Raw genomic sequence first — 22,134 nt, forward strand, 5'->3', positions numbered from 1 at the left:
CAATGCGCAGAGCCTATTGGGATAATAGGAACTACACTACATGGCGCCCAACGCGTTTGGAAGGGCGATAAAACTAACGTAAGACATTTAGAGTAACTCAGTCGTGCTTTCTCACTCAGACCCCTTTTTCCCATAATACTCCAAAGACGTCTGGAGTGGGTGAAAGGTAATATCCGCCAAACCTCGCAGGAGGAAACTCCTATGTATGGTACTTGGTTTAGTCAACGTTGAAGGATAAACCGTTCCAAAATATTGTGCATCTAATCTTTGTTTCCATAAGAAACCTGATCTGCAAACAAACAAAGTAACCATCCTGTCGGTAAAATGGTAGACAGTGATGATGAAAGAGAGGCAGTTAGATTAGCAACTGAACTCGCAGCAGCTGATACTGCACTGCAAGAAGCAGACCAGGATATAATACTCATCCCAGTCATCAAAAGGAAATCTATAACCTTAAAACTTATAGAAAATGGACTGACACCTAGAGGTGGTACAGTCATATTCGTAATTGAGGCACACGAATATCGGCAGAAAGAGGTATACTATTCATGGATACATTTTCCAGCAGCAAATGCTGTAACAAAGTACTTCCACTATTACAAAACAGAGGAACCTCCTGAAGATTATACTCCTTTCGAGGAGGTGGAAGTACCACTTAAATTTCAAGAGCACCTGCTCTTATTTAATGGCGCCCTAAAACACAATAATCACATCACCAGGCTCGGTCCTTTAGGTAGACCAGGAGCAACGTGGCCGGTCCTAGCCGGATACACACCACATCCAGAGTTCGAAAGAATGCCTGCAGCAGATCTTTTAGTACAACTAAAACAATTAATAAAGATACATAGACAATTAGTCCAATATGTGATGCGGACTTCAACAATTCAGCCAGCAATTAAAATTCCACAGCTGACCCCTCACCAGGGGAACACAAATAAAATTACACCACAGAACATACAATCCTGCCTAGGTAAAGTACCAGCTAAACGGGAACAAATACCATTCTGGTTAGCACAAAAAATCACCCAAATAGAGGCTGTTTCCAGACACCACCCCGTTAGAAAAACACAGGATTCTGACTATCTGTCTTCCAATGGGAATCGCACCACACATTGAGGACTGTGACACTTGGGGTACAGTCTTTGCTTCCATCTACACAAAAACGCACGGTGTTCCATCCATTTCGGTAATACCAGATGTGCTAAAACAAATTCAAGACGAATATGGTCCAGAACCCGCTTTAACTCTTGGTATGAAATTACTAAAAGACTTCAAGCAGGTCTCGGCTATATTATTAGCCAACATAAAGGGAGAAGCAGCAAACGTGGCGATCCGCCAGAGGTTAAAAGAGACAGATATAGCAGACCAACCAGCTGAAATTGCCAGAATCATAGAAAAATCCTATGAGGAACTAGGTAGAGATAGTTTAGGTGGAATACCAGTAAAACCACAACTGATTGAAAGTCCTGAAAAAATATTTTTTAATAATAACTCAACATCACAAAAAAAGAGCTGGGATGGAAACAAACAATCCAATCCTAAAGAAAAGAAATTCCAGTCCAGAGGAAGGTCTCCTAGGCGAAGAGAAAAATCTCCGAACCAAAGACACAGGTCACCCCAGAGTGACCCCTCTGGGAAAAGATATAACCTTAGAAATAGGGATAATATAAGGAAGCCTGATAGATATCAAGACATTGATACACGTCCCTCTCAATCTTTTCAGACTTCCTCGCAGAAATCGGAAAGAAGAGGACGATCAGAATAAAGAGAAGAGCACGCCAAGTCCAAAGACAAGGAACCTGCTCAGCTAAAAAAGAAATTACAATTTCCAAAAAAGAAGGTAGCCAGTATCAAGGTAGTTAACAATGCCGAGAATACTGAGGACACAACTGAAAAACTGAGAATGGGCTCAGACAATGCTAGACAGCGCAGCAGAAGTGAGCATAGCTCGCAAAGTCCTTATGAATCATCTGGAGACAGTGGACACGAATGAATATCTTCAAGTGGAAACTGCAGACACCAGAGTTAGCAAACCTCACAAAATATATGAAATAACTTTACGTATAGAGGGGGATAAGACTAGGAAAATAAGGGGACTATTTTGGGATAATCTCTCCAAGGGCTATGACATCCTTCTAGCTGAAAAAGACTGGCCACCAGAGTTTGTCAGGGATTGCCCTCATTGTGAAGAAATAATTATGCCTGCCTTCTCAAATCACATCCCAATTCATAAAAAATACACACTTGCTAGAAAGTGGGCAGTAGCCCTAGCTCCTGCTTTATATAAAAATCACGTAGGATGGGATGAGGACTCTCCTCCTCACAAAATCCAGTTAAAATCACAACCTACTGCACAGAGGCAGTACCCAATTAAGCAAGAAGCTAAAAAACAGGTAAAAGAAATCCTAGATCAGCTAGAATACCAGGGGGTGATTGAAACTTGCACCTCACAAATGAACAACCCTTTGTTTCCGGTCTCCAAACCAGACAATTCATATCGTCTAGTTTTGGATTACCGACACCTTAACTCATGTTGCAAAACTTTCGCAGTGCAAAACTCACATAGTGCTGCACTAATGAATAACATAGTGCGCAAAAAATACAAAACAACATTAGACATCTCTAATGGATTCTTTTGTCAAAACATAGCACCAGAGAGCAGATATTTGTCTGCATTCTCAATAAATGGCACTCAAAAACAATTCTGTCGGTTAGCCCAGGGGTACAAGAACAGCCCGGGAGTATTCTCAGCGAGAGTAACAGAATTACTACAAACATATGATGACGAAGCATTATCGTATGTCGACGACATATACTTAACAGATGATGACTTGGAGACTCACTTGAAGAGAGTGAACACCATAATACTTGGGTTCGCAGCAGAGGGTTACAAATTCCACTTTAAAAAATCCAGAATTGCCCATCTGACAGTCCTGTTCTTAGGATATGAATTATCAAGTGAAGGCAAAAGCCTGGCTGACAATTTTCTAGAGAAATGTGCCGTACTCCAAGCACCTAGAACACTAAAAAACCTACAGTCAATTCTAGGCTTCCTAAATTTCGGAAGAACATACATTGCAAATTACGCAGAAAGGGTCAAACCCCTTTATGATCTAATAAAACCAGATTTTAAAAGAACCAATTGGACTCAAACACACACAGAAATTTTGAGATCCTTACAAACAGACATGTTAATTAAAACAAAATTAGAAACACGTGATAACACACGCAATCTTGTGATTCGAGTCATCCCAGGAAGATGCGGATTCACATACCTGACCTCTAATGAGGGAGAAAAGGTACCAATTGCATTCAAATCACACTTGTACACAGAAGCTGAACAGAAATTTAGCATTAAAGAAAAAATTGTTCATGCAGTTCAAACCGCAATAGCTAGAGAAAAAGATCAAGCTGACGGTAGACGTATCACAGTCAGAACAGCAGAATCAGCCTTTGAGGCATTAACAACACCGTGTAATTTACCAACAACAACATTGAATCCGGAATGGATACAATGGGTGAATTCCATTACAACGGACAAAGTATACTACTACTTTGATCCAGAACTAGAGGAACTAAAAAATCTAGAATATGAAAGAACATTCCCTCTGCCAATCGACATTCTGCCCTTACGACAATACGCTTGTGTAATCTATACAGACGGACATGCTCAACCCTCCGTTTGGGGAGAAAAAGCATATAATCCCACATGTGAGATAACAAAAGAAGTGTGGCGCGGAGGTAAACTAAAACCCCTATTAACAAAAACACACTCAGTAGAAACTAATTCAGAACAACAGACTGAAATAATAGCATTAAAAATGGCGCTAGATAATGCGGATCGCGAATTCCCGACACTTATAGTGTCCGATTCATATTACTGCGTCAAATCATATAATAACGATTTGCAGACATGGATTCAAAACGGTTACAAAGATGACACAGATGCAACAATAAAGCAGAAACTGCTCTGGGAACAAATAGCTCTTTTACAAAAAGAACTACCAAAGACTCACGTGACACACTCACTGAGTCATCAGCGTGATGGCGTTCACGTTGCAGGGAATTCATTGGCTGAGACAGCCACAGCGGTAGCAACTAAATCGGCTTCCGTAGTTCGAAAAAAGCGTACAGTGAAGTATATTGACGGTGAAACAGTGCTGGCAGTGAAAACGTCATCAAAAGGCGACTGCTCAGCGCTACCGATCAACTATCCACTCAATTATACATACATAATCGATGCAAACTCCGTCCCTTTTGCTCGAATCCCTGGAGTGGGGGATAGAGTGATTCCAAACATGGACAGGAGAAACTTGTTAATCGCAGACGCACATATGGGCGAGGGTCTCAGACACCTCAAACTAAAAGATTCTCTGGAAGAATTACAATCAGTGTACTGGTGGCCAGGCATGAGCCTGCATCACACCATGTTTGTAAAAAAGTGCCCAAACTGCAACAGGAATCGCAGTGGTGAGAGAAACGGTGTAATACCGTGTCGTTTCACTCCAGAAAAAATCAACAGTAAAAAGCAAGGCTTGCGATTAACATATACAGGCTAGTTTCCACTTATAATGTAGATCACCAGCACTCGGCTGACGTCTGGACTGTTATACAAAGATTTGCGAGTCTAAATGGCATATACGCTAAGAGCATGCTACGTTTGACCATTGTTTTCACTCTAGCCCTCCAGCCTGAGGGGAAACATGGCCAAATGAGCATAGCACAGCGGGAATCTTCTCACTTCCTTCCTGAGGGATACGGGATGGTGTAAAGAAAAAACCAAGGCATAAAGCAATCTATAACGGAAAGGATATTAGGTTCGGGAGCTGGGTGGGTCAAACATCTAATAAGTGTCCAACGTAGTCTAAATAACCTGCCAAGAAATTCTCTGAAGGGATTCAGTCCGTACGAATTATTAATGGGAACTAGGATGTTAATCTCTGACCTTGACAGTCAGACTTCAGTGGTAAAGGAAAAAAGCTTTGATATCAAAGATCGTTTGGCTATTTTACAGGACTTAAACGAAACAAGAAAAGACCTGAGCAACATAAAGTTGAAACAGCAGCCAACAACCACTGAAGAACCACCACCTGTCCCAGCAAGACCTGTCTGGATTCCAAAAGTCGGGGATCTAGTCAGAGAAAAGATCGCGGTAAAGAAGGAATTTGGGCCTTCTTACAGAAAAGCAGTTCCTGTCTTGTCTGTCAACGGGACAAGATCAGTAGTACTACCGCCGCTTGCTGGTAAAAAGGAGAACCGAGTTGTATCCATCGACCTGGTAAAACCACAATCATGTGGCCGATAACAAATAGTAGGCCAAGTGGACTCCCCATAAGTAGCAGAACACCAAGGTTCGCTACCAGTACAGAGGTCCTAACAAAGAGGCTAATCACATTCGAAACGCCTACAGAAGAACAACAAGGACTATGCAACAATGCAATGGAACTTAGACCTCTGAAACACCCAAATAAAAACATTTAGCAGAGACACACCAACCTATAATGAAGTAACAAACGACTATGCAAGAAACAGTAATCCTGAAGCAATTGGAACAATTGACAGAACTGCATCCGGCTACTTCATAAACTTCGATGATTCCTCCGAAGGCTTCACTGAATCAAAAACACAGCCATCATCAAAAACCTTTAAAGATAAAGCTAAAGAACTTTTGAAACAACTGAAAGAAACATATCTGATTTCTCCATGGATTGAATTTTGGGTGGGTTTTGGTGCATTTATCCTCATACTTTGGCTCATCATGATACTAACTTTGGGACGCTTCATTGAGGGAAAATATGCTAAAATGGACACAGCAAGTCAGAAAATCAACTTGATCCTCAAACCACACACATCTTCACACGTCGAGAAAAGAGAACTTTCTTCAGTCAACTTCACAGCCAATCCTATACCGGGTGGGGTAGCATGGGACAACACTGACTACGAAATTTATGGTCCGGTTGAAATCCTGAAATATCCACACCAAATTAAAATCTCATTGAGTGACTTCGTAAAACCAAGCACATTTGCTGATGATTGGGACTTTGAAAGTATAAAACACACAACAGAGCAGACCAGGTCTGAAAAAGGTGTGCAGCTGTAAAGACGAATGTGCAACAGTGGGTGCATGTATGAACGTATGCTGTTGAAAACATCGGCTAGAAAAATCCCATCAGACCACCCTTTATGGTGGAATTTGCGTCATGTGGGATGTTTGCTGATCATTCCATATCACAACCAACCATGTAGTGCCGATGTGGAAATGGATGTCAATAATCTAGCCGTGATGTCCATTATGAGGTGGTATTTACTAAAGTGCAGTGCTCAAATGACAGTGATAAATTAAAATTGACTACACAGGCGCTGTAAAACATTCAAAACGCGATCTATGTGTCAAATGTTAAAAACACGCCGAGTAGTAAGACTACCCCATGGCGCAGTGCAGAACGGTCGACATGTTTCAGCCTGTGGGGCATTGCCCCGGCTTTCTTCAGGACCATAGACAAAAAGGCTACTGCAACTATGAATACTGTGTTGAGTGAAAAGGACAATTGATGTACTAAGAAAAAAGTTACATATCTACCAGGAACCATCACAATTGAATGCCCACTGGAAGGAGAGAAGAACATCTTCTTCCCAACTTTGTGTGGGTGAAGACCTCACCTCACCCGGCGACCGCTCGGGAGTATGAGGCCCCGCTCTGTCCGTCGGTGCTCCCAAAAGTGAGTCGAGCGGAAGTAGAGGTGTATAGTCAAACCGCCCTTAGTTATTATCGTACACCCACTGTTGCACATTCGCCTTTACAGCTGCACACCTTTTTCAGACCTGGTCTGCTCTGTTGTGTGTTTTGTATCTTAGAGTAGGGGTCGAGCAGAGAGGTCACTAAACATTCCCCTTGACCCTCCACATACATTTTTTGTTTTTTTACTTTGAAAGTATAAACAATATGATGTCTGACTTAGTGATGTCTGCTAAATTTACCAAACATGATTATTTGCAGGGTTCTACAAATTATGATAGTATGTATTGCTACAACCACTATGGTAACCATTTTACATAGATCTGCACAACCTAGAAATGTTTTAAATTATAATCAATGGGAACATTGTGCAACCCCTCCAAAAGGAAGCTCAAGAACCGTTTATGACAAATATTCATACTTTTCGGGTTTTAACATAAGTAATGCTGAAACATTTTATTTCAAATTGTCAAATAAGACAGGGACAAAGACCATGATAACCAACACAAAATTGATATATTCAGACTCATTCTTTGAACAAATGAATACTTTTGGTTTTGATTATTGGGACAAAAATGTTGAATTGAAAAGTGTTTGGGGCACAAAAGAATGGCAAGTACAGGGTATAGAATCTTTGTTTAGAGCCTGCATGATCCCAGAACAAATTATATTTTTAAATGACACTGTTCAACAAACTACCTGTCTTGGCTTAGCCAAAATCAAAGACTTAAATAAACCGTCTATTCCAGAACCAACAATGAACAGCAATAGCTCTACAGATGAGGAGATAGACGTAAACTATGTATTAAACCAAAACAGAACACATCCTGATTGGAAAAAGTGGTTGATCTGGCCCACAGATACTAATAACTGTCAAGACAGATTCCTGAACAAAACACAGGGGTTCAAAATGACCAGGCCAGACCCTAGATATCCCCAAAGACATCACCCAGGGATAATAACCACCTACAGTGTGGGCAAATTATGCCTTCAATGGCTACAAACTTCCACACTGGCAGAAATTAAGCAACACCTAACTTTACTTACTGATGGTGCTGACTTGCGTGATTTCACTATGGGACCACGCAAACAGCGTCAAAAGCGTTTCATAGCAGCCTCTGTATATGCAGCATACAATGAGGCCTGGAAGGTTACTCAAATTGAGACAGCAGAAAGGATACGGGAAATTGACCGTATTAATTTGGAAAAATCACTTTCTGTAGTAGACAATGGGTTAATGACTCTGTCCTCCAGAATTTTTTCTCTGGACAGCATTGTGTCTTCAGCAATCGACATAATATCGCAAGACTTACTGTTGTTACAACACGGTCAGTCTCAATTGCGTTCTATTGTACAGCTTGGCTGGACGTTACAAAATCTGCGTTCAGGCTATGTGCCTTGGCGTTTAATCAACACAACGTCACTTTTCAATATCTTTAACCTTACTGATAAACAAATCAGTATGGCCCAGAAGGGTGCTGATTATACAATCCTGAGCATTGAGAAACTCGAAAGATTACCAGTGACAATGTCAGAACGACCTGTCAGTGAATGGATAATACATGGGATAATTAATATTCCAATATCAACCTTCAGGTTTCAATACTGCCAAAAATATATACAGGCTGGCATGTACGAAAAATTGGGAAAGGGGTACATTAAAACAACATGGAACCTGCCCTATTCACATGCATGTGTCAGTAATAAAGGACAGAAAGTGTTTCTTAGTGGCAATAATTGTGCGATGTCACTAAGCGGTACACTTCTGTGTAACGGAATTAGTTTGCATGGAGCCTGTGAAGGGAACTCAAATAACCTTTCATGTCACCAGCTAGGCACACCTGCGACAGAGATAGAACCATTCTTTCAAAGACTCTATAATGGGAGTTACATTCTAATTGTGGACCGCAGATGCTGTAGTCTTATGCCCGGGACTCCTTATCTCGTAACTACGACTGCGAAGGTCAAGTGCTGTGGACGCTTATTGTTCCCCAGCTCCTTTCCAGACAGGGAGGCAAGGGCATGGCCCAACTTGAAAATTACTTCTATTCGAATAGATACTCTAAGCAGAATGAAAACAGTGCTTCTTCAGACGCCGACAAGGCTCACGTCATCAAAAGAAACGTATGATCTCCTAGTCGCAAGGACGACTGCAGAGATACATTCATTGTTATCGACTAATTCCCCCATACATTTCGCAGAAATCCTGAATGAAATCTTCAATATTTCTGATAACAGTGGAGTCTCAAAAGTATTTAAGACAGTATTTTCGATGGCATTAACACCATTCAAAGCCATACTGGGTATTTTTCCAGATTTCGTCCATTCGATTTTTGGCGGACTTCCCCTCATTTTGGGACTAATTGCAGGAATCCTATTCCTAGTCCTTATATTTCGTTATGGCAAACCATGTCACAGACAAAACACCTGCGACAAGGGAAGAAACAATCCTAGCCATTGAATACCGGGACCGGATATCAAAAATCCTGGGACTATCCCGGCTTAGAGACCTGAACATGACTTGGTTTCTTTCATTTCGACCAATGTGGCATCGATGTGTTTTACCTGTATTAAGGTGCCTGCTATGCGGAGAAGAATGCGTGTTAGACACCTGTCTGACGCTACAATCAGATGCGCCGATGGATGCAGAAACATTGTTGAGTCCAACAAAGGCTCATGCTTTGTGCTGCCCTCAACGGCTACCAATCCTGATGACGGCATTCGTGGAAGCTTCACCACTACGATTAAGGGGTAGTGAAGTTCAAGATGAAAGCAGCATCGATCAGGTACGACCTTCTGTCAGCAATCCAAATCGGAATGTCAATGGAGACAATCATGCGCACGAATGCATGGTTACACCTATTTCCGAGTTAGTGGAACTCTCCCAGGAAGCTGTTGACAACTTTTTCGAGAGTCTAAATGATATGATGTTCTCACCAGAGCAGAAATAGAGACTTTTGAGCAAGCTCGTACACGGCGTTCCCTGAATTTGGCCTTCAACTAGAAATGCAAAATACCATGAACATTTTTCCCTCCAGTTCACGGACAGCAATTTTTTCAGCAGCCCCAAAATATTTTTGCATATTTTTCGGGACACTATCTTCTGCTTAAAGTAAGAAATATTCTTAGAGAACTAAAATTTCTAAATTTAGACAGTTTCTAGACATTAGCTGCCCGCTGGTATGTTCATAATTATTTTATTCTGTGATGGAATGGTCTCGAATTTTTTTTCTGTATTAAGAGTCATTTCATGTGTAAATTCTCATATACCATTTAGCAATAATGTATACAAATGCGTGATTACTTTAGCATTATTTCACAGCTTGAGTGCATACAATACATGTAAATGCTTTTTTTCCGTATATTTGATAATTTCGAAATGCATTTATGTATTTTGGGGTGGTAAGGTATACACGATACTCTACAGTATGTTTTACTATGCATAGATTAGTAAATATCTCCATAGTTAGCGTGGAGTGGGTGTGATGTATTCCTATAGGTTCTGTATCGATCCCCCTATTCCTGACCCTATTCTGGTTAACAAACTAACAAGTTAACTAGCAGCCATCCCATGAGGCAGAAAACCCCCATGATGCAGGAACCGTTATCTGATAAAGCCACACTACGGCACAGGAACGTGTTATCTGATTAGGTCATAACGCTTGCCATCTAATTAGACAAGCGATATTCCTCCAGCCCCTGATAAGGCATACGGAGTTCTCAAAACAAATCAAACCTATGACAACCTGGGAAAAACCCTGCGGCCATTGTTTTGATTTCACCGAGAACTTCAGCAAAAGAATGTGCTAACGACCTGGTCGTATGACATCCTTATTGACGTATCTATGTCCATCCTTACGTCAATCTCGGCACCTTAAAGGTATAAATATTACCGATATTGCCCTATGCAAACACACGCGGTGGTGACGAGATCGGAGCAGCCAGACTTGCCGAAGCCCAGAGCAGAGCAGACCCCGCTGGCGCAGCCCCGCCTTCCTGACGCGCTGAGAACGAGAAGCTGTCTTTTCTCCTGCCGAGAAATCCAGCTCCGGCGCTTCCGGGTAGCCCTCGCAGGCAGCCTGGAATATCGAAGCCAGAGACGAGAGATACCATCCCTCATCCATCCTAGATTCCAGGTACAGAACTGAATAACCCCTCACAGAGAATTCTTTAGTCAGTCACTTGGCAAAACAAACTTAACTTAAACTGTAACTTTCTATTCCCGCCCACGCATTAGACTTAGGTCAGGTACACGGGGTAGGCGTAGTTAGAAACACCAGTTGAGTACGATTAGTCAAATGTATATGTGTATGTAATATATCTTGTTCATTTTAAACCTTCATATGGCTTAGAAACCATATCAATGTTTTTACAGTATTATTTTATACTTCTGCTTTTAATGTATGCACTTTACTTAACCATAAGTATTGCAATATTATCGATCCATTTCTCTTGTATGAGAAAAGAGACTGATCAATAAATAACATCTTTTATTGAACACGCCCGTCTCTTCCTTTTCTCTACAATCTGATGAGACTAAGAATGCACGTACTGACTGAGTAAAATAAATTGCCTTTTGTTCACACGACTCTCGAGATACACTCTTGATTAGGGGAGAGCAAAGTTGTCATGTTCTATGGTTGTCAGAAACTAAATCCCTTCTTGTCTATCCAGGGAGGTTCAACTCCTCCTTGCCTATTCGAGAAAGTTTCTAGTGAACTCTGAGCTAGCTGGCAAACCCAAAACTTTAAGTCTAATATCGACAGTAGTAGACCTAGTTAACGTCTGGTCTAGGCCTATACTATTGAAGGTATTATTCCAATGCGCAGAGCCTATTGGGATAATAGGAACTACACTACAATGTGTCCACTCAAGGGCACATCAATGTGTCCACTCAAGGGATGGCTACATATCCAACTGCAGAGCGTCCTGCATTCCACAATCAACATTCTTATAGGATGCATAGCACTGCACAAAATGAAACAATTGCACATGCAGAAAACAAATTTAATAATGAATTCAACACATGTCCCTCATTAAACAAATTTAAGAAGGACAACTAAACAGGCAAACTGATGAACAACCCATATAAAAAATGAACAAAATAGAAGTTTACGCCACAATAGAGTTAATAGAGAATGATGCGCATAAAGAAAAGATTATCAAACAAAATCATCATATTTTCCAGGTGCCTGGTTCTACACGCTCTCTTGACCCGGGAAGCCACAGAACCTTCGCTAATGGCAGACAGTCTACAGTAATTACTATTGTCACCTTTTCGGTAATTTCCCAGGACCTTATTATTACCTTTCAATAGGAAGTTAACTTCATTTTCTCCTCTCCTGCCCTTACATTGTGGTCAAATCCTGCTCTTGGACATTTGTCTTTTCTTTTAACATTCCATACTTTACCGTCCTGGCCTTTTCAAATTTTGGATTCACCTTTATTGATGATATTTGGCATTAAAATTCTCACCCAGTCCCCAACCATAATCGTGTGGGGTTTAGTTTTCCAATTATTATCATACCACTCTTTTACCTTGCCTTGCTTCCTCCTCACTTTCACTGCTGTTTCCTTGAAATCACATCCCTCTTCTTCTCTTCCCCACCTTTCCTTAAACTACAACGGATTCAAACTGGACACATGATCCCTACCGTTTAACAATTTGGAAGAACTAACCTCAGTAATGGTGTGTGGAGTTCTGCTGTACAACCACAATCTTTCTCTTGGTGTATTCTTCCAATCACCTTCTTGTTTATGTGCTTCAACCATGTTCCCTTTCAAAACCTGGTTGAAGTGCAGTAGTCATGTGTTTAATGTTACAGTGACTCATAAATGCTTCCATCTCCATAGATGTAAGTTGAACCCCATTATCTGTGACTAGACTAGAAGGGCATCCTTCCCTGTCAAAATCATCTTTGAGAAACCCAATAACAGCACCAGAGGTGACCTGCGATACAAATCACACATCTGGGCATTTTGAATGTTAATATACCAATACTAAGGCAAATTGTACATCTGCAGGAAGAAAGTTAAATAGGCCAGAAATGTCAAAAGCCACTTATTGCCATGGGAACTCCGGCCATTCAACACTTTTCAAAGGTGGTACACTTATTCTTAACATCTTTTCACTGGAAGCGCACACTTCACATTCTCTCACTGTCCGATCTATCACCCTATCCATGCCCGGCCACCAGAAATGGAACTTGCACTTGTGCCCCTTAAGCGTCAATCCATGTATTTCAAAACTGTTGCACACTTCAATCATATGCTGTAGGCGTTCTTCTAAATTCCTGATATATATTAAATTGCCATCTTGGAAACATTTAACATATTGATCAATATCTCTGAATATGTAGAACATCACCCTCTGGAATACAGAGGCAGCTAAAGCCAGGTCAAACTGCATTCTAGTGAATTGATACAACCTTTGAGGAGTGATGAACGCTGTTATGTGTCTAGATTCCTCAGCCAATTCAATCTAGTGATACGCAGACCTAAGGTCCAAGGGCGAGAAGATCTGAGCAGCATCCAGCATCGACACAACTTCATTGATGTTGGGCAATGGATGACAATCAATTATTAAATTAGCATTTAACACTCAAATCTATGCACAGCTTCAATTTGTGGTAAGCCTTGTGCTCTAAACGAATGGGGGATACCCATTTAGCTGATTCAGTTGTTTCAATTATTCCATCACTTACCAGCTCATAGAGTATATCTCTCAATTTATCTCTCACATTTATTGGAACATCTAGCAGCTTCTGCTTCACAGGAACATCATTGCCCTTCAATTTTATTTAATGTACATAATCTCTTAGCTTCCCCAAACTTTCAGTGAAAACGTTCTTAAACCGTTCTTTCACCAGTCTCTCCCAACTACTTTCTTCAGTGGACAACACCTGCGCCTCATACGCTTCATCACTCAATATAACAGGCTCCTTACCACGAGGATTCAAATTATTCCCAACTTCCACTTGTCTTGCCAACCAAACACATTCACACCTTTCACAGCTACAAATAATTTGACTTGTGCACATCTTCCTTTAAACTCCAACTCCAGACATACTTATCGGTCCATATCAATGGTGGAGCCATCAAAACTCTCAGCCAAAATGTCTAGAGGTAGCAACTGTTCAACGTTCATCACGTCACCAAATTTCTTCTTGAAATACCTCCTAGTGACAATAGTCCAAGGAGGACCTGAATCTGCCATAAGATCCAGTTCCACACCTGAAACACGTACCACACATTTAGGAGAATTCCTAACCAGTTGTTCCATGGAGCTTGCCCCGCAACCTTGAATGGATAGAACAATCCCGGTTCTATGGGGATACATCGGCAGATATAGAACAGCTTGGGGAACATCGTCATTTTAATGACGTTTGCCCTTCCCATAATGGGGAGATGTAAATTATCTATCCGCTTCAGGTCCGCCTCCATTTTTTTCAAAATTGGGGCCGAATTTATTTCCCACGTTGAGCCCACCTCAGCGGTAATGCAAATCCCTAGATATTTAGCTACATCTGTCTTCCATGCATCCTGAAATTGTATATTTTAGTACAGATTACTTGTGTTTTACCAGTATTTAAGCTATATCCTGATTGTTTACTAAATTATGTTGCTAGCCTTTCAATCTGATCTATAGCACTATGCGGATCTGGAGTGACAACCGCGATATCATCCGCGTAGGCATAACACTTTTGTATGGTATCCTAGGGTGGCTACTGGTTTAATTACTGGATCCGCCAGCATTGATCTAATCAGAGGATCTATATATAAAGTGAACAATATGGGGGAGCAAGGGCACCCCTGCCGCGTCCCACGTGAGATTGTGATCCTATCTGATTCCTTCCCCATTAGTTGAATTTTAGCATGTGCCTCCACATACATGGCCTGTATAGCATTTGTTATTCTTTTGCCAAATCCCCTAGCTCTTAAATTGCGCCACAGGTATCCCCACTCAACTTGATCAAATGCTTTCTGGGCATCCTTTAAACTCCAACTCCACACATAGTTATCGGTCCATATCAAAGGTGGAGCCATCAAAACTCTCAGCCAAAATGTCTGGAGGTAGCAACTGTTCAACGTTAATCATGTCACCAAATTTCTTCTTGAAATACCTCCTAGTGACAATAGTCCAAGGAGGACCTGAATCTGCCATAAGATCCAGTTCCACACCTGAAACACGTACCACACATTTAGGAGAATTACTAACCAGTTGTTCCATGGAGCCTGCCCCGCAACCTTGAATGGATAGAACAATCCCTTTACAGTTTTTGACCAATTTTCCACACTCACATCCAGATTTGACAACACGTGTCTCTGCAGTACATAATACCTTACCTCGTGCTTGACTAACATTCTTCCTAAGGTTACTGCACACAAGTGCAAAGTGGCCCACATGTCCACATTTTATGCATTAACAGCAGGGCAACCTATGTAGGAAGGAAAGTGTGCATTACTTTCACACCTGTAACAAACACCATTTCTATATGACTAGTCAAATATTCTTGCACCACTCAAAACTGCTTGTATGTGTCCCACTAGCGCCTGTAGACAACTTAACAGGGTGATATTTGTCTGAACTTTTCACTACACACACATTCTCATCATTCTCTACATGCATACTGGCACTTTCACAGTGGACATCCGCTTTTCTGATTGCTATAACGCTTTTGCTGTGGAAATTGACTCTTCTAATTTGGGATCCCACATGACCCATAATTGCTCTTGTGTCTTCTTGTTTCCTACCACTACAATTATCTGGTTTCTAATCATTTCATCAGACATAGGACCACAGTTGAAAATCAGGGATAATACCCTTAATGCACTCAAAAACTCATCAAATGATTCGCCTTCTTTTTACACATTGGTGTAGCATTTCAATCTGTTCAATGCAAAACTTGTGGTTGGTTTGATTCTCAACTATATCCTTAGGGTTGCCTCTTGGTATACGTCCATTTCATCCTGACCATCAGATGGCTTGGTTTGCGGCAAGGCCCTGAACACCACCTGGCCCTCCGAACCTAGGCAGTGCAAAAATGTGGTATTTTTCTGTTCCACTCACATGCATTTGCCAGCTATCGCCCTCATATATGTGAGGAACTTCTCCTTCCATCTTATCCATGAAATGGGAGGTTCACCGTTGCTTTGTAAACATTTAGTTGAAGTTTCGAATTGCATAGCGTCTCTGTCCAGCACTTCCAATCAGTATAGTACTGTCCCCCGTAAATGCCAAACTTGAATTAATATTTTGTCTGATGAGGTATTACATGAAGTTCCCATGTAGTGCAGTTTCTCCTTGAGCCGGGGTTCATGTACAAATCCAGGTCAGTACAGAACTGCTGCCATACGACACTATGGGCCAGATGTAGGTCGCCCAATACCGGTCGGTAACTGCCGAAATTACCTAATTTCGGCCGTTACCGACCGGTATTAGGCTACTGAGATGTAGGTGGCCTAAATTGCAAATTCGGTAATTTACTGATTCGGTATTTTAAGGAATCGGTAAATTACCGATTCCTTAAAATACCGAATCGGTTTGGTCCCAACAAGCTCACTGTACCACATATGTACCCTGCTTGGAAGGACACCTTACTGCACATGCATAATTTGGGTACCCGATGGAGTGGCTATGATGTATTGAGACTGGATTGAGGCAAGGAGAGCAGCTGTGAAGTTGTTCATGTGAGGCTGGAGGCAGCAAACCAGGGAAGATGGTTGAATGTCAGTTAGTGCTAAGACATCTGGTGGGAGGAGGCTGAAATTCTGTTTACTAATGTAACTCTCTCAGGGATAGTTTCCCCTTTTCGACTTGGATATTCTGTAGATTGTCCCTAACTACTTTTGAGTCTACTCCGCGCCGGGACCCCGATCAGCACCGAAGACACCATCCGCACGATGAACTCCATCCACTCCGGATCTCCGACAGACCCCTGCCCTCACCACGTCTTCAACAAAGCCGACGCTGTCATCGCACCCCACCTGCGGGACATCATCAACACCTCCTTCGACATCGCCACCTTCCCGGAGAGCTGGAAGCACGCCGAACTCAGCGCTCTACTAAAGAAGCCATCAGCCGACCCCACCGACCTCAAGAATTACCGCCCCATCTCGCTACTCCCGTTTCCGGCAAAAGTCATCGAGAAGACCGTCAACAAGCAACTGGCCGCCTTCCTCGAGACGAACGGTTCCCTCGACCTCTCGCAGTCTGGCTTCCGGGCCAACCACAGCACCGAGACCGCCTTGATCGCAGCTACCGATGACATCCGAGCCCTGCTCGACAACGGGGAAACAGCGGCCCTCATCCTCCTGGACCTCTCCGCGGCCTTCGACACTGTCTGCCACCGTACCCTAGTACAGCGCCTCAGCAACGTCGGAATCCAGGAGAAGGCACTTGAGTGGATCATCTCCTTCCTCGCCGGAAGGACACAGAGAGTCCGCCTCCCCCCGTTCAGATCGGAGGCCACCGAAGTCATCTGCGGCGTTCCTCAAGGATCCTCGCTCAGCCCAACACTCTTTAACGTCTACATGAGCCCCCTCGCAGCCATCGCACGCCAGCACAACCTCAACATCATCTCCTACACCGACGACACCCAGCTGATCCTCTCCCTCACCAACGACCCCGCCACCGCCAGAGCCAACCTGCACGAAGGGATGACAGACGTAGCCAAATGGATGTCGAACAGCCGCCTGAAACTGTACTCGGACAAGACGGAAGTCCTCATCCTGGGATCCTCACCCTCTGCCTGGGACGACTCCTGGTGGCCCCCCGCCCTAGGCAGCGCACCCAAACCAACAGACCACGCACGCAACCTGGGCTTCATCCTGGACTCCTCCCTCTCCATGACCAGACAAGTCAACGCCGTCTCCTCGTCATGCTTCAACATCCTGCGCATGCTTCGTAAGATCTTCCGATGGATCCCCACCGACACCAGGAAGACGGTCACCCAGGCCCTCGTCACCAGCCGCCTGGATTACGGCAACTCCCTCTACGCCGGAACCACCGCCAAACTCCAGAAGAGACTCCAGCGGATCCAGAACACCTCAGCACGACTCATCCTGGACATCCCCCGCCGAAGCCACATCTCCGGACACCTGAGAGACCTGCACTGGCTCCCGGTCAACAAGAGAATCACCTTCCGGCTCCTCACCCACGCACACAAAGCCCTACACAACCAAGGCCCAGGATACCTCAACAGCCGCCTCAACTTCTACGCTCCCAAACGCCAGCTTCGATCGACCAGCCACGCCCTCGCCGCCGTCCCCCGCATCCGAAGAGCCACCACAGGAGGAAGGTCCTTCTCCTACCTGGCCGCCAAGACCTGGAACTCCCTTCTGACCCACCTCCGCCTGACCCAAGACCACCTCGCCTTCAGGAAGCAGCTCAAGACCTGGCTGTTCGAGCAGTAGCGGACCCCCCCCAGCGCCTTGAGACCCTCCGGGTGAGTAGTGCGCTATATAAATGCTGTGATTGATTGATTGATTGATAGGGAATGTTCATTACGTCTTTATTGCCATACTTTAAGTTTAAGTGTTTACTAGCACAAGTTCCTTTTGCTTAATTCAGTTGGAGATTTCAGCTAGACTCAGAATTCACTTTAGTTGCACAAGATTTTTTAATCCTAGCTTTTTGTCTTTTCATGCCACGTCTAGCACCTCTAACCTGTGATTGTTTTTCTCTCAAGCGAGGCGCTCTTAGAGTCGTCATCTGATTTACATCACTTGTTTTTGTTGTGTTTTTGTCTTTCATGTTGTAGTGCTTGAGTGGAAGCGTCCAGAAGACTGAGTCCTCCAAAGCAGTCTCCAGAACAGGTAAGCGGTTGGCTCTTTGTGGGGGTTTTTCTTTTAGGGTTTTACTCCAGTGGCAAAAACAGTCAGCTGACTGCATAACGGTAAAGCTAAGCAAGGAAGCCCAAACACATGCGCATCTAAATCTCACAAATTCTTGCAAGATTTTAAGTGCAATGCTTCATGTGTTACGGAATTTAACTCAACATGCAATTGCTACATCCGATAAGAGCAGTAGCCATAACAGCTTCAGTCTGACTAGGTGATCCACATTAAAGTTCACTGGGAATATTTCTTTGAAGACAGAAATACAGCGGTCTGCGGAGTCAGCAGCATGGCAGCGGGGCGTTGAGTGACGGTTAATGGCAGATTGCTGGTTACGTGTGCCCCAGGGAAGCAGACAAAATTTGTATGCATCTTTTATATACGTTATGTATATTTTCTAAACCGCAAAACTTAGAGTCACCTCTGACTTGCAACTTTCAACATGCCTGTCAAAACCATGTTTTCTTCCCTGATCCAGCCAATCACATTGTGGATTTTTTTTTTGATTGATAGTCGTGAGTCACAAGTTTAAAAGGCAGAATTATACAAAACTGTTAAACTTTTAAATCTTTCTTAGGAACTATTTAAAACCCTAACATCTCAATATTTACTGAAGACCAAGCTTATTTTATTGAAATCTGAAGAGCGGGGAGCGGCAGCCTGGTCTTCACTCAGTAGGCCCATTCCAGAATGAGGAATGAAGAGAGGCCCTCAACAGGTACTTCTTTTTGAAGCCATGCGTGAAGGTAATCTATCTTGTTGGAACCTTCAAGTTTCTTGGGAAGGTCTCCTCGGGTGCATACTTTTAATTAGTCTGATTGACTAATGTAATACATATTTTTTTTTAAAGAAAAAGGAAAAAAAAATGTTAGTCTGTGTTTAACAAAACATGCATTATTTGGTGTATTCATTGTAACCCAGGACACTTGATATAATCATTGAATTTTTTATGTAGAAAATTATTTAATATATATTTCTCTGTGTGATTAATTTGAATAATTAAAAAATAATTTGATAATAACATAAGCAGTATGTATGTGAGCTTACATGTTTGAATTTATTGTTTGTTGTTTTAATATTTTGCCTGCACATATGTGTACAATTCCACTTGCCAAAGTTTCTTCCTAATTGTTAGTATTTTTCCGGGCAGTTGGCAAGTTTATCTTGCATGCAGGGGCCCCATATATCGGATTCCACAAATATACATATTATCTATATTACTATACATTATAACAGATTGTACATTATCTCTGTCTCTGTGAAACATCTGATATTTCTGTGCAAATAGATAAGAGTTTAATATCCCAAGCTTAAAGGATCCTATCTTTGAGCTTCACGTTACATGGATCAACATGCACTGGGGAACAATCATTCAAAAATTCTTTTAAATTGTAGTCAATACTTCATTTCTACTTGACGACATATGAAATGGAACATTCTGTAAATATAAGTGTTCAAAGTCACTTCCTTAATATGATTTCATCCTTACAATTCATCGCGAAACACATTTTTCGGTTACAAAATCTGAAGAGACTGTGGAATCAACTCTCCTGAAGTTATTGTGAGTATCATATAGGAAGATAATGGCTACAGGAACTAAACCACTCGATTGCCTGGCAAGAAGGCTCGGGCCATGAGGAAACATATATTCATTGTCAAAGAAGACCACCACTATTCCCACAGGACATGAGAGTTTGGGAATCATGGGCAATGTAGTTTGTGCTTGGGTCTCTCAAGTAGTACAGCCTCTAAAAATGACAATGTACTTTGTCCTACTCCAGACTTTGCTTCTTTTGGCTGGAGCTAGCTCAATTATCTTCAAAGTAAGATGCCTGCAGAATATAGTTCCTGCCACGTTTCTGGAAACCTCTTTGCAAGGCATTAGGAATTGAGTATGCTTTTTCATCTTATCACCCTCATTATAATAAGCAAGGAGGACAAACTAACCAAAGTCTAGAAGTGCAACTCCGTTGTTCCAATACTACTGAAGATGAATGTGTTTCATACTTATTTATTTCTGAAGTTTCCTATAACAGTATGACACAAAAGTTTCACTCATTTCTTTTTGCATAGGTTTCATCCTAGAGTTTTTCCTTCTTCGCCAACAGAATTGATCTGGTTTTGAAAAGTTAGTCCAGCATCAAATTTTAATCTAAGTGTTCCAATATATTGCACAGGTGCTGTTTTTTGTCCACAGCAAGATGGCCAGAAAGCCAACACCAAGGCTAATGAGTGCCTGAAAGGGTACAAGATTTCAGTTTTTCTACCATTCAACTCTCATGTGTTTCTCTGAATACATTACTCCTCACTTTGGAGGCAGTGTTGCAAAGTAGTTGCTGTCTTCTTAGAATCACTGTTAAGTTTGAAACTTATCGCTGTCATAGAAATACATTACCACAGATAAACCAGAGGATTGAATAAGGAAAGCTAAAAGGGACATACAAAGATTCAGAATGCAAAGGGACAGCACAAAGCCCTAAGGCGCCCTATAAATTAAGGTTTTATTTTTTGATATGAAAGAATTAGGAAGTCCAGTTTATATGTCTGTTATTCTTATCAGCGGAGCAAACTATCACACTATCACACATCTGTCTGGAAGATGTCACCCGTACTGATATTCTGTCCTCTATGTAGGATGTCCTGATAAAGGGTACCATTTTGTTTTCGGAGTTCTTAACTCTATAAGATACCATTTTGAAAGGAGAGTTTTGACTTGCAGAAGGGCTTTTTTGTTATTGAAGTTTTGTTGCACAATCTGACTCTGAAGATGGGCTCAATGTATCTATTTATAGTTGGTGGTGCTTTGTATCTTTCTGACCATGAATCGGAGCTGGAATCTAGAGTTGATGTAGTTACTTGTTCCTGCTTTGTGGGTTCATATTGATAATTTCAAATAAGTCTGGAAAGTTTGTACCGATAACTAAAAAAAACAGAATTTGTATTGTTTTTGGATGCAATAGCCACTTTAGATGCAGGTATTGAGGATACATCCTTTCACCCTCTAGAATACAAGTAATTTATGCAAAGATTTTAGGATACCCACCTTCTAGTTGCAATTCTCAAATGCTATTGATTTCAGCTATTTTACTTGTAGGAAAAGGATTTTATAAGGTTTGGGATTATTTTTTAATACAGTAATATTATGTACATTATATGAGATGGTAGCAATACTAACGATCTAGTCAAGGCTCTCATAAATGACAAACATTTGAGCTAAGTGAGTCATTATGTACCATAGAAAGCCACAACATTTTTTGAAGCTGCAAAGCACTTCCTTTACTGAGCATAATTCTTGGGATTTCATCCTTCCAAAAGGTGAGCATCTAATCAGCCCTAATTGCTTCATGCCGTTTTTCAGAAACTAGTAAATGTCTCACAGAACTCATCTCTCTACAGTTGCCAAGTTGGTAATCTCCTGTCCCTAAGCTTTAAGTCCCATACTCAGGGGAAAATCTCCAAGAAACATAAAACATTTTAGCAGTATCACCCAAAGATCATGTGAAAATATTTAATTTAAAAAGTGAACATATCCATTAGCATATAAATGGGTATTTTTACGA

General features: G+C 41.9%; 1 long non-coding RNA gene across 1 annotated transcript in view; it reads left to right on the top strand.

Moving 5' to 3' along the window:
* Positions 1-19,288, top strand: part of LOC144753277 (uncharacterized) — a 110,139-nt gene extending 90,851 nt beyond the window's left edge. The window contains exons 3-4 of the long non-coding RNA XR_013594285.1: positions 18,499-18,553; positions 19,152-19,288. This is a non-coding gene — a long non-coding RNA (uncharacterized LOC144753277). The remainder of the gene's footprint in view (positions 1-18,498; positions 18,554-19,151) is intronic.
* The last annotated feature ends 2,846 nt before the right edge of the window (positions 19,289-22,134 follow it).

This window comes from Lissotriton helveticus, chromosome 5_1, assembly GCF_964261635.1.
Source record: "Lissotriton helveticus chromosome 5_1, aLisHel1.1, whole genome shotgun sequence".
Lineage (NCBI taxonomy): Eukaryota > Metazoa > Chordata > Amphibia > Caudata > Salamandridae > Lissotriton > Lissotriton helveticus.